Below are 26,753 nucleotides of genomic sequence, written 5' to 3' on the forward strand. Positions count from 1 at the left end.
ACTAGTCCGTGTCAAATAGAACCGATCTCCGTCCACACGGGAGTTTTCAGCATTATTCTCAAGTTGATCTGCATCCACACGGCAGCCTTCGAAGGCGGACAGCACGTGACCATTAACGTACACTGGGCATGCGCGTGATGGTGTAAACAGGAAGTGGATTGCTTGCTTAGTTAAAAAAAAAATATGACAGAGTAATAAAGTAGTCTTTAATCATGAAAGGTTGTATTTGATACTTAAGATGTTCCTCTATAAACTCAAACAGACACAGTTCGTGGAAAGTTTTATTTTTCAGACATAGTTGTCTGTCTGTCTGTCTGTCTGTGTCTCTCTCTCTCTCTCATCAACTTTACTTTAAAATCAACACTTACACGGAAACGTTTACTCGATTATGGTCCATAAATGTGGTCAACACACGTCGATCACTCGCTTCCATGTGTTGTTGTCGTGGGGGCTGATGAATGTAACGTTAGCTCCATTGGGGTATTCCTTCATGAGATACGGCATCAGGGGATAAGCTGGGTCACCCAGCAGAAAAAACAGGGACATCATCTTCGCCCTCTATCAATTCTTTAGGGCATTTGCTCCATCTTTTAGGGCACAACATCATGCAACAGGTCCGACTCGCTAGCTTGGGAAATGCTAACCGCGATTAGCATTAGCGAATATAATATATCTTCGTACATATTTTCATGCTCCATAAAGAAATACTTGCAGACTAAGGTCTCTCAAGGCTACCAAATGGAAAAAGTAAAACGAATCAGCGTCGATCACTCGTCTCTCACTCGTCTCTCACTCGTTTCCTCTGTTTGTAGCTGTAGCTCTGAATAGCATTTATTGCTAACTGTAGCTTCAGACAGCCGCTCCGTGGGGGCTGATCGCCGATGGTCAAGCAGCTCGCTCATCGCTCGAAGAACAGCTCGCCTCCTCCGCATGTAGGCATTAGCAGCATTGTAAAATGACGTATTTAACTCCACAATAGCTGCTACTACAGACAACAAAGCAAGCAAGGCTTGCCGTTCGTTATCCATGTTGAAATGAATCGCTGCTGGTCGCCGGCTGTTTTGTTTTCTTCCGGGTACGGGTCACGTGATAGTGAGTGTGACGAATCAGGGACGGAGACGTCATGGCTGGTAATAACCAATCCAGTAGCGAGCACGGTTGTGGGCTCATTTTTTCTAACAGACATCCGTATCCGACGTCTACACTGAACCAAAACCCCGGAGTTCTCAAACACCTCCAACCTCTGCGGAGTTTTCAGGTTCCTCCGTTAAGGCTGCTCCAAAACTCCGGCTTGGACAGCTGCCTCCTTATCTCCTGCTCTTATCTCTACTGTCATCTCTTCAAGAAATACTTCTGGCCCTCCCCTCTGCATTTCATTCCCATCTCCCCTATCTGCCCCCTTCAACTTGCTGCACGTGGCTCTTATCTTTGAGTAGAAGTAAATCCCTTCTACCTTTCCCCTCAGCTCATATTTATTCTCCTGGCTCTTGTCTGTCGTGCAAGATCATTCAAGGGTAGGAGCAGCACCTTTGCCACTTATCATGTCAGGGCTCTTTGCCTCTGAGAAGGAGTCCCTCTGTCTCTTGACTCCTTGGTAAACTATTTACATAAGCCCTTCTATTAAAGTGGGAAGTATAGCACCGTCTCAGACTCTGGTTCGAAAAATACTTGATCTGTTGTTGCAGTGGCCTGGTGTGTGTGGGATTATTCAACCAAAGGCGCTTTCAGACTAAAGCAGCAATTATTGCTGCCCGGGCACTGCTCTCCATGGATACAGGTCTCATAATTGCTGTGCACATTAGGGCTGTCAAAATTGGCCAGAAATGTCCCGTCTGATCTGGAGTGCGCGGCTGATCGGTATGTGGTTAGTTCATATGACGTAACGGAAGTTCATATCATGCGCTCGCTTGCTGTGAGGACACGGTGTTTCCTCTCCTCTCTTTTCTTCCGTGTTTCTCTCCGTTCTTCTCTCTCCTCCTCGAACATCTTCATCCATCTCTTCTCCTGTCTGTCTCTCCTCCCCACCTTTTCTCTCAAAACTTCACTCAGCCCTCCCCCCTCCCCTTTCACCCTCAGGCCCTGATTCGGTCCTGTCTGAGCATTGATTTTCCAAAGAGCTATCAAAGTTGCCAAGGCCAGGCAGAAGTGCTTTTGCCAGCTACAAGTTATGAACGTTATTTGCGGAGACGCCTCTGGATTGAGGGCGCCAAGAATAAGGCGGATGATGCACCACAAACACCATCCGTATACGCGTTTCTTTGCTTCGGTATGCAGAATCGGTTTCATAGCTGCAGCTTCGTTGTCATTATCAGTTAATTGTTTATAAAATGTGGAGGAAAAGAAAGGTTGTAGAGAGCTCTGTCACAAGTGGCTCATTGATTGACTAATCGTTTCAGGACTAATGTGTGCGTTCATGTCACTCTCCCCGTGTAAGGTTGTGGGTGTCTCTCTCAGGAGCGTGTGTGTGTGTGTGTGTGTGTGTGTGTGTGTGTGTGTGTGTGTGTGTGTGTGTGTGTGTGTGTGTGTGTGTGTGTGAACGTTTTCCTCGTGGATTTAAAATCATGGCTGCTACCGACCCGCTTTGGGCCGCAGCTGACGTCTATATGCATTCTTTGAGAGCAAAGACTGAGCAGAATTGAACTCCGTCTCCATCAAGATGGAGAGCTTGAGTCACGGGAATGGTGGCAGTTATTTGTGATTTGTGTGATGTGCTATACCGTATGTGATGTGATGCGTGCACGCGTGCGTGTGTGTGTGTGTGTGTGTGTGTGTGTGTGATGGTTTGCTGATGGAGGCTGTAGCTAAGCTGTGCAGTACTTCATCCTTCCAGCCAGTCTGCCTGCTAAGCCCCCCCCCCCCCCCCCGTATTCATCTGAAGCTGTTTACATCCAGCTAGGTCAGGCCTTCCCTGCTCAGCACCACCAGAGACTATCTCCCTCAACAACAGGCCAGATGAACTGCTGCAGAGTCCTGAACACACACCCACACACACACACACACACACACACACGCACTTACATATGGAGAGCATTGCGCAGTCTAAGAGAGAACCTGTATCTACAGCCATTTAAAAAAGATATGGAAACAAAACTGTACTGATTTTAGCTGTGCATCTGAATTTTCTCTGGAAAGTGAATGTCTACTTTTGGACCGTTGCCGTTATTCATTTTAGACTTCATGCTTAATTGATAGTAGTAGGTAGTATATACTTGGCAGATTAACTGTCAATCAAAATAATTGATCGTTGCAGTCGAGCAAATGTTTGGCATTAATTAATACTCATAGCTCAATTGATTTTATGGCAATTAAAATATCAACACTAAATGATGTGTCTTACATTTTCTCAATGGAAGAATAAGTATTCAGAAGTGGCAAGAATGGATATCAACGTGACGTAAATCTCTTCTCAAAATGCAATGTTTTCAAACTCCTGCTACCAATTGTTCTCGCTCAGTTTTGACTCGAACTCAAATAACACATAAGTAGCGCTTTGTGGGTAAAATATGGCAAGTTATCCACCCTTACAGTCAAAGGAGAGGAGCTGAAATAATGGATTTAGTGGGTTTAACCGTCAGCAGGCTCTCCCCGGTCCTGGAAACAGACGGCACTTCTTTTTAATCGCACCAGTGGGAAATGTACGAAGTGGGAAATGTACGAGCGACATTCAAAAGACAAATCTTCATGAAAAGTTCCGTCAATGTTAACTCTGTTTAAGGGAAGCAACTGAAGCGACGGCCGGGGTGAGACAGCATAAGCTCCTTTCCTTGCAGAGGTGGCGTCGTTCATCGGTTGTAAGAATCAAAGTCTGAATAGAGAAGCTCTTTTGGGAAAATCAAGCGCTCACGATGGTTGAAAGAATTCATCTGAAAGGAACAGAGGGGAGAACGGCGAGCCTTTTAAAGTAGCTGTGTGGTCTTTGTTCTTGCTTGCATGAAGACTACTGGTGTGAAGATGCTAAATAGTGGAGTAGAATAGTTTCTGAAATGCGTTAATATCTGTGTCTCGGGTGTTGGGATTTATTTCAAAGTGGCATTCAGGTTCCAAATTCAAAGAGCAGCACTACTTGAAGCTCAAGTTTATAAAAACACTCTCAGACACCTTCAGGAGCTGTTCACCTTCCTTCTCTATACTTAGCTTGAGTATTCAGTATCAGCTGCAACTTTAGCCTGTTCCTGTGTTTTTTTATGAGTGCTAATGCAGCCATATTTATATCTGGATGTCTGGGGGATGCAGACGAGGCCCCCTGGCAATGGTAAAACAACAAATGCACATTTTCATAGGTTATCGGGCATTGATTTTCCCCCGGATTAAGAGGGCGTCGTAATGCTAAGAAGGACAAATTGGAAATGGTTCCCGACATGCTGGTATCAGTTGGCTGGGGAGACGGTCGGTACATACATAAGGGCACACACACACACACACACACACACACACACAGATCCGCTGTCGAAGTAACACACATTCCCAGAAACTCAGGAACCGACATGTGTGAAATCAGAAAGGAGACGGAGAGGAAAATATATATCTGGAGATGGAAAGAAAGAGGCAGATGCTTCTTAAAAAAAAAAACACAGACATCTAATCAGCGTGCGAGCAGCTTCTCCAATTAGCTCTCCTTATTATTACAATCTGTCAGAGAGAAATCAAACATCCCCAGGCCAAGCACATTTAACATATCCTCTCAGGATGGCAGGCGAGCGGGCGGACTGGGAAATTAAACAGGAAGATTTCCAGAGAGGAGCACGCTGGCTGTGTTGTACACCTGCAGCTATCATGCAGCGTGATGGAAATTTGACGGAAACATTTTGGTGTGTGCTTGTTTTATCTTCCCTCGCTAAATGCCGAAAAAATATCCACACGCTGGAAGACGGCCAAGAAAATAATGGAGTCTGAGAGGCTGTGTTTCTTTTTATTTATTTATTTGTACAACAGTCCACTTGGAGTGCACTTGGGTGGGATGACTTGCATTCGTCTGCGGGAAACTATCAGAAATGATACGGATTGCACTTTATAGCCAGTGCTGAGGTCCACTTTTTACACACAGCTTGGAGTGTTCCTGTACACTTTGATTCAAGCCCTTTCAGCCATTATGAGGCACAATGGATGTTCTGTCAGGTTCTGCTGTCACTTGTAGAGATTACCATTTTCTGCTACAAAATTCAGCTCTCTCAGGAAAATGAAAAATGTCTCGCAGGGGCGGGTTTCAGCACCAGTGGAGGATAATTGTAGCTTAGATGCAGGATAAGGAATTGTTCCGACGGCTAGCGCTGTAATTATACAGCTCTTGCAAAATCGGAGGATTTTTTTGTGCTGTTGAAAAGCCAACAACAATTTTATGTAAATTAAAGGTAATGTTGGGTGTGAAACTACTTTGTGTGCGAACGCGGCACGTTTGTTAGCATGCGCAGCTGTTTGACCCAGATCTGGATGTGCATTGCAAGGTCAGCGTCCACCGAAGTAGACGGTCAATAACTGGAAGTAGTCCGTTGTTTTGCCTGGAGGCTGAAAATCACATTGTTGTGAAAATGTTTGCTGGCATGCATAAGAAAGAAAACGTGTGCCCATTTTGTTTGTAAGACGCCATAAATCAGTGAATCCAACACTTCTCCCGTTGTAACTTTGTATGAATGCAAAGTTTTCTCTCCCTCTCTGCCGTCTTTTAAACTACAGATTTATTTCACATTTGTCTCGATTAAATATTGTTTCCAAGTGTCGGCGCTGCAATATCAACCTTATCGAATAATAAATTACCCCCTATGTGAAATGCCTTCAGGTTAATACATTCAATGAATAAATAACAGGAAAACTCAACACTGAGTTTTGTAAACAGGATATGCAGCTTTTTAATGATTATTTTAGGCCAAATTAATGAATTCTTTTGTGGGCTCAAATTGCAGTTGAGTGCACTGGTTGATTCCGATTTTAATGAATGCACCAGGGTGCATTAATATGGATGTCGGTTGAGCCATATTGTGCTGGCAGCAGTTAAAAGAGAATTGGTTCTCCGCTCTGACATTCTCTCTTTTAATTGAATAAATAAAGTCGGTTCTCGCTCAAATAGATTTTTATTTTTCCTAACAGCGTTTATTTAAGCCAAACCTTAATAATTAAAGGTATGCTTGATGGATATGGTAGAGCTGTCTCCATTAATCACATTTTCTTCGTCACAATTAAATCTGCTTCTTCCTTTATTGTCTCAATAAGGAAACTAAACAGATTCAAATTCTTGTACATTTATTCGTCAGTATTTTATGCTTAATGCATTTCTTGTTTTGCCTCACGTGTCCACTCCACGCGTTCTTTTCTTCGGGTTCCTGCGTCTCTCACCTGTTCTGTAATCGCCAGCCCAAGTCAGTGTGTGGCTGTTTTCTTTTATTTGGAATTCAGCGTTTTTGAACATGAACTTGTTTGACGAGCGACCTGTAGATCAGAGACGTTTACCTGCATCTTTGCTGTAGTATGTGTCAAGTTCAGGCAACAAAGAGCGCTTGGTTAGTTATAGAATGATCGCCTTCATGGTTCTTTCTGTCCACCTCAACTCCTTACCCAAGAACTGTTACTGCTGGCTAACATACCTCTATCTGCCTTTGATACTTTTAGAAGGAAGTCATCACTATACGTGACTGCAAAAGACCATTTTCAGGAATGCATTGGCCATGCATAGGTAGTTATGAGCAAACAACCTCTGCAGTTTTCTCCAGGTGAGGACAGTCTTTTGCCCAGATTGTGTCATTTCTGACCTCATTGCACCTTCGTGCTGCCGCATGCTTAGCAGGAATAAAACACTGAGCCAAATCAAGGATTGTTCGGCTCACCCTGTCCTGCTCGAGCAAAGGCCTCATGTTTGGTAGGATCCCTTCTGAGCCTTCCACTAACGAAAATAAATCCAGCTCCCTCTGAGGAAACAGACGGACAGCCCATTTCCTTTGCCCACAGGTCTGCCAGCCCATAAAGCTCAACGACACGGCTTAAAAGGATAAAGAAATAGATTGCCCAACAACGAGAACACCTGACGGATTGCCGCTCAAGCAAAACAACAGGGGACCCCACTCTCTCCTGCTGGCTCTCTGGTCCTCCCCCCACCCCATGTTGTTTGTCTTCGCCATCATCTTTACAACCTGAGAACATCCACACTCTTTCACTGGGGTGGAATCTGACATCTGGACTGTGTCTGGAAGATGGAGGGGACGGGTCTAAACGCCGACAGGGAGAATGGGTTGTCCCACTGATAATTGGGATTACAAGTGAAAGTAAGCATCTAGTATCTCGAGTTGAATCCTACAGTTTAGAAATAGTAGGGTGTAGTGCTTTGGACTTTATTCTGCATCAGCTTCCAAGACAATCCCCTTTCTATCGGCCCTTTCTGACTTACCTCCGTCAGTACAACTGGTGATGGGCGTCTCTTTGCTGCTGGCAGACAGATGCATACCACGGGGGCAGTCACTGTTATCATGGAGGTGTTTTTGGGAAGTCAAAAGTCACCGGAGGGTTCACAGTGCGGTCGCTCCTCCATCGTCGCACATCTGTTCAGACAATGTTATTTAAACACTGTCAGAGGTGAAGTTGTGTTACCGTGGCAGATGGATGAGACAGCAGATTTTACAGGCTAGGCTACAAGTGTGTGTGTGTGTGTGTGTGTGTGTGTGTGTGTGTGTGTGCGTGTGTGTGCCAGTGCTCACACTCCCTCGTTTGTGCGCGTTGCATGGTCTTCCTATAAACAGATAAGGATCTATAGTGTGACAGTGTCCGGGCGTATGGAGACACTTAGCTCTGTGGAGCGTCACTTGCTTCTCTATCGCCTCCTACATCATCACAGTAGTCCGCCTAATGGACAGGAGACATTTTTCACTCAGGGACATGAAACTAATGGGAGGGGGTCGGTAGATAATACAGGTGACTGTGTTTACTTGTTCTACATAAGTAAAGGACCGAGAGAACCACATTCATTACCCTCATCTCACCCTCATGGCTCATCTTAGAGACTCTTCTTCTACTATGAAACAACCCAGGTGTTATTTCTGCAGTTTAAGACCAACACGTCTTGTCTATTACAAAATTGTATACGGAAAAAGTGATCAAAGGAAGGAAATATTGCTCGAGGTTAAAAATGTTGGAAATAAAGACCACGGTCCACCATCCGAATATAACCTTTGAGATATAATCTTTTGGGGTTTTACGTCAGAATAAAGTGGTTCAGTTAATTTGACTAAACTGTTGTCTTGTTCGTGTGTGTCTAGTCCCCCTTTGCTCCCGAATCCCAGCAATATCCTTGGTAAGTGCCATCACAATTGATATAAATAAAGCTAGATAAAGCCAGTCGTGGGTTTTCTCTCTCTTTGTAATTACACATCATAATTGACTGTGAAAGGTGCATTCTGTGTTCCCCCGAGAAAATAACAAACCTGAAATCAGATTGCAGGTGTTCTGTCCATTACAGTAAGAGCTCCACTCCCATCACAAGCTCCCAGTCAGACCCACTCATCAAAGCTCCTTCTCTCATCACACTCAACAACCATCGAGTCACACAGAGAGTCGTCTTCACGGCTCTGGCGTGGGACGCACTCTGTGTTTAAGTGGAGTAGAGTGTCAGGAAAAACACATTTGCAGAAACTAAATCAGTGAGGCATTACTTTGTGTTCACGTCGTCTTCCTTTTGTTCAAACCCTAAGAATCAACTTTGCACTCACAGCCCTGAACATTTTATTGGATCCAAGAACCGACAGAGCAGCAAACTTAAAACATTTGGAAAAGCGTTATGCTTCTGTGGCTGCTGCAAGATTCCTTCTTACGGGCTTAGTTAAAAGTCATGTGGTTGCACACTCATCTAAACACGCATAACACAAACAGACACACACATACACTCCCAGATCCGTCATTCTGAAGATGTTTAGCAGGTCATGAGGCTCTTCATCACCTCCACTACCCACTGATGACTTGTGAAGCTCCCAACATCTGGAACGGGATTTTGTAAATGAGCACATCATCCAAAAAAAAAATGCAAATAACAAAGCGCCAAAGCCAGGTTGTGCAAGAAATGTTGGACGAAATATGAGCAATATCCATGAAAGGGCGACAGAACATAGAGCAGGCAGGATGTTTTGTCAGGGAAATAATGCAGTAGAACGTGAAGGCGTTGTGTCAGGGTGGTGGGCGGGTGTCTACTCTACATCTGTCTTCAGTTCTAAGTCATGCAAAGACATTTTCTGCTGTGAGTTACAGGGAATTGTTTCTCTCATTTAGTTCTTATTTATTCATGGACAAAAGCAGTATTTAAATCGTTGTACTTACCTAGCTCCAACCAAAGTTTTTAGTTACGTAAGCCTCAAACTTCATTACCAGCTAGCTTGAAGCTCTTTGTGATGACATTTTATGACCGATAAAAGGTGACCTAGAGCACTACAATCCGATATCACGTTAAGTCAGCCTGCCTTTAAAAACAGTTGTAAAACGTTGTCCCGTGGCTCTGGAGAAGCTCCGTCGAGCCTGAGAAAACAATGGTAATGGCATTGCTGTGATGTCATCAGGGTTATCTCAAAGTGGGCATGGAGACTTCACTTTTTTTAATGGGAAGTCTAACTTACAATTGTCCGGGAATTATTTTGGAACTTGACCCCCCATGGTGACTAAAAGTCAGTTGCCAAACTATTTTATCAAGTTTGTTTTAGAGGGCCAGTGTGTAGCCTTTTGGCAGAAATGATATATAATATTCATCGCTATGTTTTCATCAGTGCATATATTCACCTGAAACTAAGAATCATTGTGTTTTGGGGCCTTCATATCTACACAGGGAGCCGGTCCTCTTCATGGAGTCCACCTTGTGGAGCTCTACACCCGACAGCTCTTTGTTGAAAAGATGACTGAGCTTCACCACAGTGCCGACAAAGTTTACGCAGTTTATCGTTGGGTTCACGGGCTTGTATGCTTGTATCCATGTGTGTGTGTGTGTGTGTGTGTGTGTGTACTTCTGAGTAACTTGATCAATTATTAATTGTTTCAGTAATGGGCCCAGAGCCTCTGGAGTGGCTCCATGTGTCCCTGATTAATACAGCCACAGCACTCCATTCAGATCCTCTCATCAACATGCGGCACAAGAGAGGGACAAGCGGGGAGGAAGTGGAGAGAGTCAGGGGAGTGGGGGGGTGTTAGAAGAAGAGACCAGAAGACAGAGGGGCCTACGTTGACGTCGGCGTCTCGCCGTGCTTTTTTATGTAACCAGAGATGCGCTGGTGTTTTCATGGCGACGAGCCAAGCCAGATTCCTCGCCGCCGTTGCTTGTGTCGGCGTATTCAACGATGCCACCCATCGGCCGCGGGGGCCGAAAGAGCTGAGCGAAAGCCTCCGGAGGCTGCATCACGCGCAGACTTGCAGACTTGTAATGCGCAGATACATCAGCCTTAAAACGCCCACAAAGGAAAAGAGGAGCCGTCCACACGAGGCCTAACCTTTTCAGAGAAAATAAAACATAATTCTTGGTTGATTATCAAGATCAAGAGGTTGGGTCTAGCTTTGTGTTGTATTTCTGTGGAGCCAAACATGGCCGCTGAGCACTTGCCCAGATTGCCGGGTGTGTCAGCGATACCGGGAGCGACGGCGTGAAAAATAGTGAATTAACAACCAGCAGAGGCGATGGCTCCATCGCTGCCTCTTCAGGCGTGCTTTCCGGAAAATGGAGTGGGCTAGACTGTGTGGAGTCCTGCTTAATCGTCTCCGGTGCTGTTGTGAAGGTCCTGATTAGCGCGCACCGCGGAGATTGACTCCGGGTAAAGTGTGCCTTGATGAATACAGATCTCTCGACGTGGCCTTGGCCTCAACGGGATTTGTTGAGTGAGTGATTCTCGCAGGCAGGTAATCAGGCTGGATGCGGGTTTATCAGCGGGCTCTCCACTCACTACGTGATGCATGCGGAGATTGTCAGACATTAGGTTTCTCCCCAGAGGGGAGCATATAGTGGATCAGTGCAGACCATGCTTCTGCAGTGGAAGAGGCTGCTGGTGCAATGTGCACACAGACACACATGACCCAACGAGGCTGGATGGATCCGTTGACCACCACAGACAGAGCTGTTGAAATACACATCGGTGGCAGCCACTTTGGTCTCAGTGCGAATCAAAGATGTCTTTGTCCTGGATGAAAAAACCCGAACGGAGGTGCCTCTCTTGTGCACACCATTTTTTCTCTGCTGTTCTCTGTCTGTCACGTCTCACTCTCCCTGTCCTTCCCTATGTCTCTGTCTGTCTCACTCTACCTGTCCTTCCCTATGTCTCTGTCTGTCTCACTCTCCCTGGCCTTCTCTATGTCTCTGTCTGTCTCACTCTCCCTGTCCTTCCCTATGTCTCTGTCTGTCTCACTCTCCCTGTCCTTCCCTGTCTCTGTCTGTCTCACTCTCCCTGTCCTTCCCTGTCTCTGTCTGTCTCACTCTCCCTGTCCTTCTCTATGTCTCTGTCTGTCTCACTCTCCCTGTCCTTCTCTATGTCTCTGTCTGTCTCACTCTCCCTGTCCTTCCCTATGTCTCTGTCTGTCTCACTCTCCCTGTCCTTCCCTGTCTCTGTCTGTCTCACTCTCCCTGTCCTTCTCTATGTCTCTGTCTGTCTCACTCTCCCTGCCCTTCCCTATGTCTCTGTCTGTCTCACTCTCCCTGTCCTTCCCTATGTCTCTGTCTGTCTCACTCTCCCTGTCCTTCTCTATGTCTCTGTCTGTCTCACTCTCCCTGTCCTTCTCTATGTCTCTGTCTGTCTCACTCTCCCTGTCCTTGTCTATGTCTCTGTGTCTATGTCTCTGTCTGTCTCACTCTCCCTGTCCTTGTCTATGTCTCTGTGTCTATGTCTCTGTCTGTCTCACTCTCCCTGTCCTTCTCTATGTCTAAAATGAATTTCTATTTCCAACACTTGTAGCTCGCCACAGGTTGCATGCATAGCTGTGATCGGTTCCATCAAACACAGAATTCCCCCTCCAGTCCTCTCAGATTGTTTTATGTGAAGGATTGTCAGACATGACGAGGTAACGAGGCATCAAAAAGGATTCGGGAACAAAGACCTCCCTCTGCTTTAGACCGCTCATGTGTATGTGTGCAACCCCCAGGTTGGACACCACTTGAATATGAGTTTGTATTTGTAAATATCTGAGCAGAGAATAAGTCAATAAGATCTATAACACCAAACTCTGCATTGACAGGTTTCTGTCAGTATAAACTTCATTGTTCTTTCAATAACTTGGCGACAGGGTTTTACCTGTTTCATAAGTATTTTATCAGTGTTGTCAAAGAAAATTGCAATACTACTCTGAAAAGTTTTTTTTTCTTCAACAAGTAGAATACTCTCACTGAATCCTTCACGCTGGTTATGATCCCGTGACTTTGCCGAGGGCCAACCTTTCAGCCGTTCTGTCTTTCCTTTTTCCCCCCTTTCCTAATCATTTAACTGAAGCTCGGTGTGTCTTTGCGTAGCTTGAAAAATGATGAAGTGAGCGGCATCGAGCGCTCCAGGTGTAATGAGTGAATGCGTGCCGTCTATTAGAGCAGAGTAGTTCATGTAGCCCCTGAGGCTCATCCAGCCTGCAGCTAATGTCCTGTGTTTATCTCCTGAACAGGACCCGCAGGCACACCGGGAGCACACTTTCTCTACAACATCCTCTGTGGAGTCAAACAACCCTCAGCCTCGTTTGTACGTTTCTCCAAACAAGGAGCTAAATACACACACACACACACACACACACACACACACACAAAAGAACACTCGAAGCTCAGCAAGAATGTTGAACCTCAAATTGTTTTCTATTTGAAGGACCTACTTTTCTAAAAACTGTGTCTCTGTACCCATAATTAATGTGCTCTGCTGGTTTGGGCTTTAACTAACATCCATGTTGTTTTATTTGGTATTTAAGTATTTAAGACACAGAATTGTACATTATTCAGTTCCTGGCTCTGCTTTTAAAGAAACTATGTTAAGACACAGACTGTCTTTAGAAACTGTCTCTGCTCTTTGTGGAACGTCATCTTGAAATAATAATGCCAATCCCCACTTGCATATGTATGCGGCTCCCTAATTCAAGGCGTGATATCTCATCATATTGATATTCCAATAACTGCTGTAACACGCTTCCCAGGTTTCCAATGATCGCCATAAAAGCTGGATGTATGAAGCAGACCTGCATTCCTTCATTCTCCTGTGTTTTAATGGAGTCAGTGGTAAAATATAAAACACCCTCAGGCACGGCATCAGCCAGCAGATGCCGTCACATGATGCAATCAGCTATGCCGATCGATGCTATCGATCGGCCGAGGAATATGGGGATTGATCCGGCGTTGAGGGGAAACCAAGCAAAATGGCTGTTCAATGGAAGTTTGCCTCGCGTAAACTCCGACAGCGACGGCGGCCTACCCGCTGTTGACACACTCCCATTTTAATAAAGCTCAATTACAAGTGAGTCTTCTTCACTAATGGCTTGCCTCTGAGGCTGCGACTTGCTGCACTGACTTCCAGTGATTCAATTGTCCGGGAAGTAGCGGATAGGAATGTGTTTGGCTGAATTCTTTCTCGTCGTCTCAGTGCACAGCGTCGCCGACGCTAGGTTCGATCTGCCACGGAGGACGATAGATGCTTTCTGAGATGTCAAGAGATATGGACGTGTGTGTGTGTGCGTGTGTGTGTGTGCGTGTGTGTGTGAAAATTGTGTTTTATGCATTTGCAGATAAAACATCTCTCCCGTCCTGTGTAACCTCTGCTGTAATGGTTCTGTAATGAACATCTATAAACCACAGGCAGCTGGACAACACACACACACACACACACATCAGGTACACCTGCACATTTATGTGACTGCACTCGCATACAAGTGAGCAAACATGTGCAGTCATAAACACACACAGGTTGGGATGCAATCACCCAGATGCATTCATGCATCAGATGCAATGGTCAGGCCGGCAGCTTGCACGGTAGCGTGCTGCTCTTAGTGTGTGAATAAGAGGCAAGTTGTAATGCACTTTGCATATACTTGCATATAGTCCATTGAAAAAAAGAAAAACACAGTCCATAAAGTTTACTTTTTGGGGGTCAGGGTGGATAAGCACTTACACAGTCCTGAGTCAACTAGCTTGGAACTTTAACATACAAGATAACAAAGTGGCTTTAATGGCAAGTAAGAAAAATATCGTCCAGACATCCTGCAGCAATTTAGTAAAGGCCAAATAACTGTATCACAGTGGTCCGGGTAAACAGCAATGCACACTCCACGCATCTTTGCAGAGGCTCTCTTCTTCACTGTCTGTCAATTTCACTCTCCCCTCGTTGCGATGGATCGAAAGAGCTTAGGGAGCCTAATTCACTCAGCAGGTTGCCTTATAAAATAACTGGATGCACTGCGTTTCAGCTGCCGCCGTGAGGCCAAATGGACGGCCAAGGCACTGCTTATTTCCTTTGAGTGCTTCCTTGGTGTTATTTTATTGCACGGTACATGGCGCAGTTATTGGAACATGGACAGTAAGAGATGTTGGCGAGGCTAAAAGTAAAAACAATGAGATACAGTCTGAAAAATGGTGGAACAGCTTCGTTCAAACTTGATCATCAAAACGGACAAAAGAAAACGCACTCATGGTCGTTTTGTCATTTTTTTTGGTGACTCTTTTGGGAGACAGCTTCCACAGTCAATGTAATTAGACCGTGTCTGAGCACACTGACCCGTTGTTCTCATGTTGCCAAATAATGTGCACGAAGGGGAAGTCATTGGTCAGTAAATGAGCCTGGGGTCGCCTGTCAAGTCATTAACTAATCATTAACTAATCTCATTTAATCATGACCTCATCACCCAATTCCACCCCTCCCGCCTGCACCCACCAGAGCCAGTGTTGTGGAGAAACATTAGGCCTCTCTCGGCTGTTGATGCTGTGATTCCTTGTTTGAGTTTGACAGTAAAAGTTGTCACCGGGATGACGTGCGGCAGATGATATCATGTGATTCTTGTTTTCCTTTGTATGTGGTAGCTAAGCTCTGCTTTGATGGAAGGTGGGTTGCATGAAGAGAAGGAGCTACACGCGCAGAAACAATGCTATCAGTCAGTATCAAATTATCCGTTCATTAACTTTTCGATCGAGTAATTAATCAGAAATACGACACAAAAGTATGACATATGTCCGAGCCCAGGGGGATGTCTTCTGTTTCTGCCTGCCTCCAGAACAACCAAAAGAGGATTTAATATGCAATGACATAGAAAAGAAGCACATTTCTCAGTCACTTATCAAAACACGTCACGGATTAATTGTCTGTATACATCAATTAGTTGAGCAATCATTTAAGCTCAAATCTTAATCACGGCAATTTTGCAGGTCCTGTACTTTCAGTACTTAAAGTATATTTGTGATAGTTGTTGATGCAAACGGAAACCCGATCACCTCCACCACGCCTTGTTTCTAGTATATCACAGACTGAAACACTGTTAGAGGTATTTATAAAGCATGCTAATATGTTGTAAACTTGGTGTATGAAAGTTCAGATGTTGACTGAAATTGTAATATATCACCTGCTCACAATCCCTTTCCCAACAAATCAGATTAAAACTTCTTAGACATATCACAGCATGTATCTGAGAGTACGGTAGCTTTGCCATCTGTTAGAAAGGCTTCTGTTACAACTCAGGTCAACTGGGAGAGGAAGATAGTGGCTCTTCCTCTCTCTCTTTGTTTCCACTTATACAGTCGCATTGTTCTGCTTCTCCTACTTTTGTTCCCCAAACGCTGCTTTTGCTTTTGTCTCTCTGTTTCAGTTCTTCCCCACTCTCCCTCATGCGCTTGGCCCTTTCTGTCTCTTCCTTTCTTTGTCCCTCCTTTTTCTCTCATCTCAGCCGCCTTTGTCAGCAGTCTGGACGGTGTCTGCCGCACACACTTCACTTCCTTCTTCCTTATAAGGCTGCTTTCATACACTCTCTAACTTGCTACCCCCCCCCCCCCTTTTCCTTCCACTGACCCCTCCCACCGTGTTTCCCTCTTTCAACCTGCCAGCAGAGGTAGAGAAGTTCTCATCCATCTTCAAGCCAGACTTTGACACGCCTGGATGTTAAACATATAGCCAAAAAGAAGTGGCTCGTATGCAGCTAAAGTGTCCAAGACGCAGCTTAGAAAATGAACCTCATCCATCAAAAGCAGCCATATCCATGGCCAATTATAGGAGATGTGAGCGGGGGGGGGGGGGGGGGGGGGGGGGGCGAGTTGTTTTCTTCTCAAAACATAAACTTGCAAGAGTACACGAAGAGAGACACAAAAAGCACTGGGACAAAGAGAGACAGTGTTTGATGTGCGCTATTGAGATGGACTAAGTGACGGGGCATGTCTCTGTCTTTCTCCCTCGAGATAAACCATCTGAGAAGTGATGTCACTCCCAGACTCGTAGCGCAACACTGGGTTAGTGCGAGACCGCATTTGCATTTTGCCCATTTATTAGTCCATACATCATCACGAGCGATGCGATGGATGCCCTCTGAGTCTGTGTGGTCGGTGCATCCCGGGAGCGGTGGCTGTACAAGCGTGTAGCTCAGAGCCACTTCATCGCCAGCTCGTTCATCGAATGAGAATGAGTCAGGATTTTTTAATTTTTTTACTTTTTGGGCTGATTATTGTAGTGCTCGAGATTCTGCAGTGGTTTCCTCGTGCCTCGTCTTGATTTTAAGTAGGAAAGTAGCAGCAAAGTGTTTTTTTTCTCCCCTCTTTCCCATCCCGGTTGATTTCATCCTACAACCCTTTGCAGGGTCCATTGCCGGGCAATGTTCCAAATCAATGAGCCTCACTGTGTTATGGGAGTATTGGATTTTTCCATTTTATTCCCATTTATGTGAGGAAGCACCTTGATTTGTCAGGTGTTACAGCCCAGTTATCAAAAAGCAGACATCCCTGGCCGAGCTGATTTATCCACAAACAATTCATCCCTAAAACGGCCTGTATCATGACATACTGTAAATGCATATCATGATGTATGTTATGTGATAGATCATTTATTCTATAACGTGGATCGTTAAGGAAAACTGGATCCAAAGCCAGCGCCATGCGTCAGACAGTTTGAGTGTTCTTACACGTCTGTCTAGAAAACGACGGTTTTGGTTTGGTTCCATCAGTCGGTGATGAATGAGGGAACATGCTGGTTTCTTTGGCTATGAAGTCCTCGTTACGATGCAGACTGAGAGAAGGTAGGAGATGGTGGGGAGAAGATGTCGTGACGATTCAGAGTCTTGTCTGTCATGCCTGCAAGTTCGTTTTTTGAATGACTTAAAATGATTCACTAGAAATAGAAAGATACACCAGCAATGAGCTCTGACGTGCCCTTTGACCCCGCCGGTCACACTTAAATCCTGTCCGCTTACGGACGGTGACAGAAGCCGGGGGAGATGATTGACAGCTGGCAGGTGAATAAAAAAAAAACAACGTCCACATGCAACTTGTCAAACTACTCTGGACAACAGATAAGGCTCCTGAGGGCGCCCTCCCTCTATTACAAAATCATGTATATTTTTGTGGTTGTTTCAAGAAAAATCAGCATACTGTTCTGTGCTATATTAAATATAATCTTTGATACTGCATTCATTCATGAGTAATTAGAGCGTGTTACCTTTGTGCCTGTAAAGCTCTTCGGGTGTCTTGATCCAGGGCACTTAAGCGGGCAGAATATTTAAAGAACTAGACCCAAAGTCCTCTGGTCTGCTCTATAATCACTCAGCTGTCCTGTCACTCAAGTAACTTTTATCTTGGAGTGTATCATCTGTGTCAGAGTCGTTTAGATCCTCTGAGAAGGATACCTAAATTATTACCTATGTTTCATTCAGATTAAGAAAATTCTGTCAGGCTGGAGGTTTAAAAATAGTCTGCTGTTAGTTGTCAGATCTGACTGCTGGTAATCCTGCTGATCTATTTATTAAGACTCGACAGTGACAGTCTCTCTCTCTCTCTCTCTCTCTCTCTCTCTCTCTCTCTCTCTCTCTCTCGCTCTCTCGGCGAGTTCGGCGCTGGCTGACTGCGCTGTCGTCCTTCAGCATCGATCTGAGAGTCCTGGTCTGCCCGATTGCTTTCAGCAGCCATCACCTCCTCCTGTCATAATGGAAAGGCTCCACAGATTTCACTCTGTTTTAGTGGGCAAAAAAAGAATTAAGATGGCTGATGGAAGCAAGGCTGCGGCGCTCTCAAACTGAGACGGCATGATCTGGATTGATGGGGAATGTGCTGATGTTTTTCTTGATGAGCTTTGCAGACAGAATGAAAAAGAAATCTTCCTCTCTTTCTCTGTTTTTTCTCTATTGCTGTGGTCAGCTAAAGTGCTGACGGTGTCAACGGTTAACTGCTTATTGGGAACAATGCCCCCATTCTGTCTCTACTATTGGCTGTTTATTGGGAACTATGTCCCCTTTCTGTTCCTCCTATTGGCTGTTTCTTCCTCCAGCTATCTCTTTCTCTACATCTTCACTCGCTCACACATACACACCTGAAAGGGCACCAGCAGGACTAATTATGGACCAGCAATAACACCCCCCCCCCCCCCCCCCAGCTCCACTCGTCTCCCAGCTGCGTAACAAATTCATTGGCACATGGCTGGCACTGTTGTAAATCAATCTGACAGACTCGGAGGTGAGCTGCTGAATACAATTATGTGCCATGTGCTTGTGCTCACACAGGAGTAAACAGGCCATCCAGTTGTTAGATGTCCACATCCATCTCCACAGTGGACTGTTTGATGTTCAGAGAGGGCCCACGGGTGGGGGACGGGAAAGGCAGAAGGGCTGGGAGATATTGGAGGCTTGGGAGCAGGGACAGGCCATTTGAGTTTGTGACCGTTGGGAGATGAGCCATACAGAATGGCTGGAGATATTAAACTGGAGGAAATGGGTGCTGAGGGTATTGTCCAGATATGAGCGTGGCAGCTGGGGTGAGCTGGTGAGATGATGCATTGGCTTTGAGGAACTGAGAGCTAGGAGCTACAGAGCCTATCATCAAGACCGTGGTTTGGATGAAACCATCAAATAATTTGTGTAGGAATTAGCACTATTAGCTTTGGGGATACAATTCAGACATATAGCGGAGAAATATTCACTACCAATAGAAAGACAACCCAGAGATTAGTTCAGTCGGATGCATCGCCGCTCTGACGTACCCCTTGACCCTGCCAGCCATAATCTAATCCTGTCAGCATCCGAAGAGTGACACAAGCTTGGCGACATGGTTGACAGCTGGCAGGTGAATAAAAAAGTTAAAAAACACAACAACCACATGCAACTTGTCAAAGTACTCTGGACAACAGATCAGGCTCCTGAGGGTTGCGTGCCTGTATTACAACGTCAGGCATTATTTAGTGGTTTATTCCAGAAGGATCAGACACTGCATTGTGCCATTATATATATATATATATATATATATATATATATATATATATATATATATATATATATATATATATATATATATAGCATCATTGATACTGCATTTATTCTTGAGTAATTGGAGCACAGGTTTAACTACAGAGCTCCAGGGCACTCAAGCAGGTCTGGTTGTCTCTATAACCACCCAGCTGATCTGTCATTCAAATATTTATTTATTTTCCTTTGAATTTATCATCCGTTTTGGACTCATATGTCTGTCTGGATTTACTGCGATGGATCCATAAATTATTACATATTTCTCATTGAGGTTAAGAAGGTTCTGTCAGGCTGTAAGATTAAAAAGAGTGTGCTGTTTGTTTGTTTGTCGGATCTGACTGCTGGTAATCGCCCTGATCTATTCATTCAGACACCAGTAACAGTCTCTTTCTTCTCTCTATCTGCTGCTGAAGTGACACTCTCGTCCTTCAGTATCGATCTGAGTTTTATTCATTGTGCTCCTTGTGACTCAACGGGCGCTGATGATAGAATATCGGCTAAAGAGCACATGGGATACAGTTCAGATATATATGAGCATAGCACGGATAAGAGTGGATGGCAGACATTTGAACCTGGTGATGATCGTACTGCTCGTAGTTTGAAACAAATCTCGGAGGCAGATCTTACAGCATGTCTACAGCTAAAGCTACAGGTCTTGCCTTCTTTTGTCTTTTGCGGTGGTGTTGAGCTTGATGCACCAGCAAGTGAATGTGTTGTTTCAGCCCAGCTCTTTGATCATACATTTTAACTTCGACTTTCTTATACATAGCTGTTAATTGAATGACTTATCTTTTTGTGGTGCACACTATCTGGGATGGCTTTCCCCATTCTGTGTTTAGTAATAGTCGGAGTAGGAGTATAGGGAGCAGGCTCCGGACAGCCGGGGAGAGTGTGCTGGCGGTGCACTGTATACTGTACTGGAATGTGTTTGTGGAGATTATTAAAGAGCCATATATTTCTGCTGCAGCCCCACAGGGCCTGCTCTTACCGGCTGATCTCCACACTGGCAGACGGGTAATGAAACAGGCCTCACTGGAGATTCATAACTGTGGAGAGCCAAAGCGATCCCCCCCCTCCCCTTTTTTCAAACGTTTCCTTCCTCTCTGTCTTGGCTTTGTTGAATGTGCTGCAGCAGGCTACTTCTGTTTCAAGCACAAGTTTACTTTTACTCTTCTATAAGCTCGTTCCAGAGTATATCATAGCCTCTAATCAAAAACCTCACATGCAATAATGAGTCACATGTGGCAGGTGAAAACAGTCTTCTGCTTCTGAAAACAGCAGAAGCGGAATACGTTTGGGATGGGATAGACGGGCAACATAAAGCTGAGAGGAGGGAAACTTGTTGCCAACACACAGGAATTGCCGATGGGTTGTATTCCAACTCCTCCATCAGTTCCAGCACTCATAATCACAGGTTTGAGGAAGAGCAATTTGGACCAAAAATGAAACTTCAGGTATGCAATTGGAACAGCCGACGAGGCACCGAAAGCAAGTGATGTATTCAGGTAAGCTCCTCTGTCGAGGCCTGGCTTGGAATGTTCGTGAAACATTATGGATGGAATGAGGTGCAGGGATTTGTTGGCAGATGAAGAAGTATAAAACTGCTATGGGGTGTGATGTCAAGAGAGTGAAAATTGAAGGCGGCTAATGGGAGACACAGACATAATTGTCTTTGGACTGTGTGCCAATAAAAGTAAATGAATTCAATGGAGGGGAAATGTTGGTAGAGATGGCAAGACGTCGTGGAAGGGGAAGAGATATGGACGAGTGAGAAGGAAAAGAGAAAGAGACTGTTTCACTACAGGGATCAATTACTAGCAACTGTAAGTTATGGTATTTGCTGCACCAAGTGCCATGTGGCTTTATTGCACTGGGACCGTGTTTGGAGGGAAGAGCGAGATTATTAACCACACGGAAAGGCAGAGAAAGTGAGGGAAAGAAAGCCGACGGAGAATCAGAGAAGCGTCGCAAGAAAGAACGAGGTGGAGAGTTTAGAAAGAGTGAGAGGCAAAGAAAGATGAGCAGTCCAGACCTCGAGGCTCTCTCTTCACTTCTCCTCTCGCAGCCCTCCATTCTCTCTGTTTCTGCTTGTCTTGCACTTTCAAGCGTGGAGCCCATTAAAGTGGCTGACAGTGTAACTCACCACTGATAATCAACAGAGAGAGCAGATTCACAGAGAAGAGACCCCAGGCCTCGTTTGTTATGTTGGATTTTTTTTCCACTGAATCCGACTGCGCTGTAATTTTTGTCAAAGTGGGAAGGAGGTGCAAGGAAAGTAATTTACACAATGAATAATCAAGATGTGTGTAGACTAGACTCACTTATATTTCCAAATCAAGTAATACAACGCCAATGTACTGTGATATATTGTTACATTGACAAAAACGGCAGATTTGATATTTGTAAATTCCAAAATGAGATAATCTCTTTTGAAAAAAAGAAGCATATTGTATACATTCTGCAGCTGTCAGTACTTTTGGGGTTATTAAACATAATGCAATGACATACAAATTGTTTTGTGTTTGGAAACATTTGCGTCGTAAAATAAGCAATTAATCATTTCCGGCAGTAAAAGTTTTCTCAAATACATTTACAATTGTATGGAGGGGAAAGCCATTTTCCATCTTTTATTTCATATTCATGTAGGATTTATCATACGTCAATAACATATACAGCATGTCGTCTTTGCACATTTCTGGACGCATTTATTATCGGGCTCCGGCTAGTAAAATGGCCATTTCAAGTTCCCAGAATTCAAGTGGATCTTTTCACAGCTATGTTTAAAAAAAACCCAAATATTTAGTTCACAATAATAAGCTGCTGATTCTTTGATTTGAGAAGCTGAATCTACGGATGTTTAAATCAGTAAATACAATTGTCAAATAATGTTCTACTGATAGAGATTGATTCACTAATTGTTTTTGCACCACTTGTTGAAGAAAAGCCTCGTATAACGTGTTATGCTGAACTCATATTCATAAGAACAACTGTGGGAATGTGGGAAATCAACAGTTCCCAGAGAAGTCATGAAGTTGTGCCAGGAAAATTGTGAGGTAAGAACACAGTTCCCGTAAGTAAGGAAATATGAACTGCGTCCAAGAACAAACAGCATTTGACCTGCATCCTGAAGACCAGATGTGCTTCATTTGTGGGTCAATCGACGGGATTTGATTGGTGGAAAGTGATGTAAGGGGCTAGGCTTAGGGAATAAAGGGCATAGTATGGGTATTAGGGCACAGCATGCTGCCACGACTGTGTCCACTGCTGCAGAGCTATGAGTAGTGGAAACAAACACACCTCTCAAGTGCTCGCAGTTCCCCCTCACTGACCCTCGATTGGCATGGATGAAGCGCAGTCATGTGCTCTCTTGGACTGGTGTAAAAAAGCCAATGACAAACTGCTGGGACAGTGGCATGTATTAAAGTATTTAAAAAAGCTGTAACGAGGACAGTTGCCTGCTGTAACAACAGCCAGGCTCATGGCAAGCACAATAGGGTCAGATCAATGACAAAAACATGGCGACTGTGGAAACATATACATGTTGACGTTTTGGGATATTCGTGGTTCCCAGATGATGATCCCTGACCTTAACTGTAGTGCATCCATCAGTTCATAACTTTGATTGACCAACTTTGGTGCTCCCCAAAAAGTAATGGTTTGAATTTCCAAACGTTGAATCCAGATATTCGTCAGCCAAATCTGAATTGAAGGTGTTCAGCAGCCAAGCTTAAAGAATGAAGAAAATTGATTTTAATTTACATAATTTTGGGAGGAGGACAAATGGGACAAAACAAAAGACTAAAAGCAGATAAACCAAAGCAAAGGCACACTTCAAATGTTGTTTCTATGACACACCTGGGAGTTGATGGGAGTTTTGAACCGGCATCGAAAGGCAGCTGAAGGCCATTAAATGTCTCCACTTTGCTTCAAAGAAAAAGTAAAGGACAGATGGCAGAGGGGAGGAGAGACACTGGAAGAAACATGAGAGATGGGAGTCACAAGAGAGAAGTTCAGAGATGGATAATGATGATGGAGATAGAGGATGAGCGGTAATGACTAGAAAACACCCAGAACAGCAGGGATAAAGACATGAAAGAGGAGCAGAGAGACAAACAGAAAAGGGGGACCTTGTGAGACGGAGGGAGGGAAGAAAGGACGAGAGAAGACGAGGAGAGGAACTCTAGGAGCGGTGTAGGGGGTTACAGAGGGGGGTGGGGTCAGGATTCGACCCCGCATCCCACAGTAATTGAAATTAGATGGGGGTGGTCGGGCGGGAGGGGAGCGGGACTGGAGGAAACAGGCGACATGATAATCAATTTGAGGCTGAATCGGAAACATGAGCCACTGGGGGGGGGGGGGCTCGTTCCCCCTGCCAGGCCTCCAGATGGCCCCGGCCCCAACCCTGTGTGGGCCCTGTCAGAGCACGCAGTGTGTGATTCAATGTACGTGTGTGTGTGTGTGTGTGTCTGACAGACAATACCATCTGCCAGGAGTGCAAGGGGAGTTCAGCAGATGCATTTGCTGACACTAGGGGCGCAATACACTGTATGCCGAGTGCTTAACAGCCACCATAAACTGTACATGAAGACCACGAATCCTTAAAGGGACAGTTCACCACAAAGTCAAAAAAACATACACATAAGCGTACATCTATACTCGATACTGCTAGTTCCCCAGCACCAATGAGATCGCTACTTTAATCGCCTTTAATGTTGCGCTGTCACGAGCATGAGCCTCTCGCCTGTGAGTAGATGCACGCTTCCATCTGAGTGGTGATAAGGTCATCGGCTGTAGTTTGGTGAAAGTCTGGATTATCTTGAGAAACCGGGTCATGATACATAGAAAGAGACACTGCTGTAGAGTTTTTCAAATGTGTATTTTTGGGCGCTTTGAGCACTACAAGCCGAGTGTCGTCTAGTTCCATTATATTTGAGCGGAGGCAGACATCACTACGGCAGTTATTTCCAACACTCTGCCACTCTCAAAACAGTCTAGATTTATAAATAACACAACAGGTAAGAAGAAAAATACATATATTCATTTTCATTTTTGGGTGAACTGTCTCTTTAAGGTGCTTTTGAGGATCAAAAACTGTACTCCGGCAGAGTGAGGATAAGAAGTACATTAAAAGCCTTTTTTAAAGTCATGTATGATGGTTTAAAATGTAGACAGGGTTACCTCAAAGGTTCTTCAAAACCCTTGACATGTATGAATCCTACAATACAAGCTCAAGCTGTTGCTCTATGCGTTTTGAGTTTTCCTCTTCTTCCTTCAAAAATGATGGCTCCTTAATGTAGTTGCTCAGTCAGTCATCTTGACAATGAAATGCTCTCAAAGCGACAACAATCTATAACGGTTGAAGGAAAAAGAAGCAATCTGTCTTTTAAAAAACTAATTTGGCACACGTTTTAAGAATCATGCGCAGTAAAAGGAGATAAACTGCGGCCCGGTTTCTGGATTTTTCTGCGGGATAACAGTTTTATAACCCAAGGGTTCTTAACATGGACGCTCTATTGATCAAGTCCTTTCAAATGAGGTAAATTATACGAAGTCAAAACATAAACACACGAAAACACAAACCTCACTCAGCCGCCATGGGGACGACTAGGCTAACGGATGAGAGTCAGTAAGTCGAGCTGAAAGCAAAAAAAAAGTATGAAGTTCACGTGTCTGATCCCCAAGCACACTGATCCAAAGAGCAGAGACAGGCGGAGGAAAAGAGGAAGGAGGAAATTGAAGGCGGACGAATGCGGCAGGAGTGGAGGTGTTTGAGAGCGGTTTTGAAGCGGAGGAGGAATGAAAACAGTTTTGAAGGGAGGAGTAGTGTGATGCAGAAGGAAACAAAAACACGTCCGGAGCCTCGTCAGCGCTGCCGTGCAACTGTCGTTACTGATATTACAGAGCATGGTTATATAAGTGGCTTAGCTTCTGAGCTGCAGCAGTTTCTTCCAAAATGGCAGATTACAGTACTGTTGTGTGGCAAATTATGTATTTTTTTGTAAATGAAGCGGAGTACAAAATCTGTAAATGAATATGCAGGCTGTTGAACAAGTGGCTTAATTAGACATGCAGGCTTCCATCCCCAAATCACAATGCGCAGCAGCATTCAACAGGTTGTGCAGAACGACTAAACATGGACTCAATTTATAAGAAATCCTGGTTAAAATAAAGTCAAAATTTCTACTTTGATTTAAACTCTGTCCATTAAAAATGATGTGACAACAAATAAATATTTTTTTAATTACACAATTAGAAACATATTTTGTTTTTATAATTGCAATCCTCAATTAAAAGCCGGTGCTCTATTAATATATGGAGCTGTGCAATTCACTGATTTTTTCCACAACATTGAAATATTTCAAAATAAAATCCTGTGTTAACAGGTGAACAGACAGGGAAAGATGCTAGTGGGCTTTTAATCTGAAACAGAAACAGGAAAGTTTAAAAATAAATATGAACTTGTTTTCATATCTGTGACATCGTGATATAGACATCGGAGCTATAGTAATGTTGCTGTTATAATGTCAATATATACGGTTGAAAAGGTCTATTTTGTTAAAACTAAGCAGTGGCGCAGGCGGTGTGGCTGCTCCAACCTGTTAACATGGGCGCCGACATAAAGAGCAAGAGGTTCCGCTCAGGCAGCCATCACCCCCCCCCCCACCATCATGCTTCTCTCTCCCTTTTAACCTCTTTCCCTCTTTTCTGTCCTCCCTCCCTTTGATGTGTTGATTCTTATAAGAACCAGTTGCCTTCATATCACAATACGCACTCTATCAGCGGGTCGGTTCGTTGACTTGCTTATACAGCACATCCCCCCCACACACACATCTTCTGTGTGTTTGTCACGCCGGCCTTCCCCTGTTTGAATTGGTCCTCGTTAGACAGACAAAAAATCATGTTTTTGCTACATTTTCACCAAAATATGCAGGAAGGGAATCAGGCTATGAACATGTTAATTGACAGTGGCTGAAGGAAAACACTGGCAATTAGTGCAGGCTGACAGATGAGCAAGGCACTGCACCGGAGACTTTGATGACTTACACACACGCACACACACACACGCACTTGGATGCAGATGCAGAATAGACATAAAAACAAACATTCATATCAGCCGACACACAGATACAGACAGACAAATGTGTTGCTGGGGTTGTCTGCTGGTTTGGAGAAAACATCATTATGCTGCTGCATCTCTCTCTCTCTCTCTCTCTCTCTCTCTCTCTCTCTCTCTCTCTCTCTCTCTCTCTCTCTCTCTCTCTCTCTCTCTCTCTCTCTCTACACTGTTGTGGAAACGCTGCGGCACAATATAGTACAATATCGACAAAGGCGCGTCCAGTATTAGTGGCTAATCTCGGGCTTCTATAAAAGGG

General features: G+C 44.5%; 1 protein-coding gene across 2 annotated transcripts in view; it reads left to right on the forward strand.

Moving 5' to 3' along the window:
* The window catches only part of gfra1a (gdnf family receptor alpha 1a), a 76,378-nt gene that overhangs the window by 29,655 nt on the left and 19,970 nt on the right, over positions 1 to 26,753 (forward strand). The window lies entirely within an intron of this gene.

Source organism: Melanostigma gelatinosum, assembly GCF_949748355.1.
Source record: "Melanostigma gelatinosum genome assembly, chromosome: 12".
Lineage (NCBI taxonomy): Eukaryota > Metazoa > Chordata > Actinopteri > Perciformes > Zoarcidae > Melanostigma > Melanostigma gelatinosum.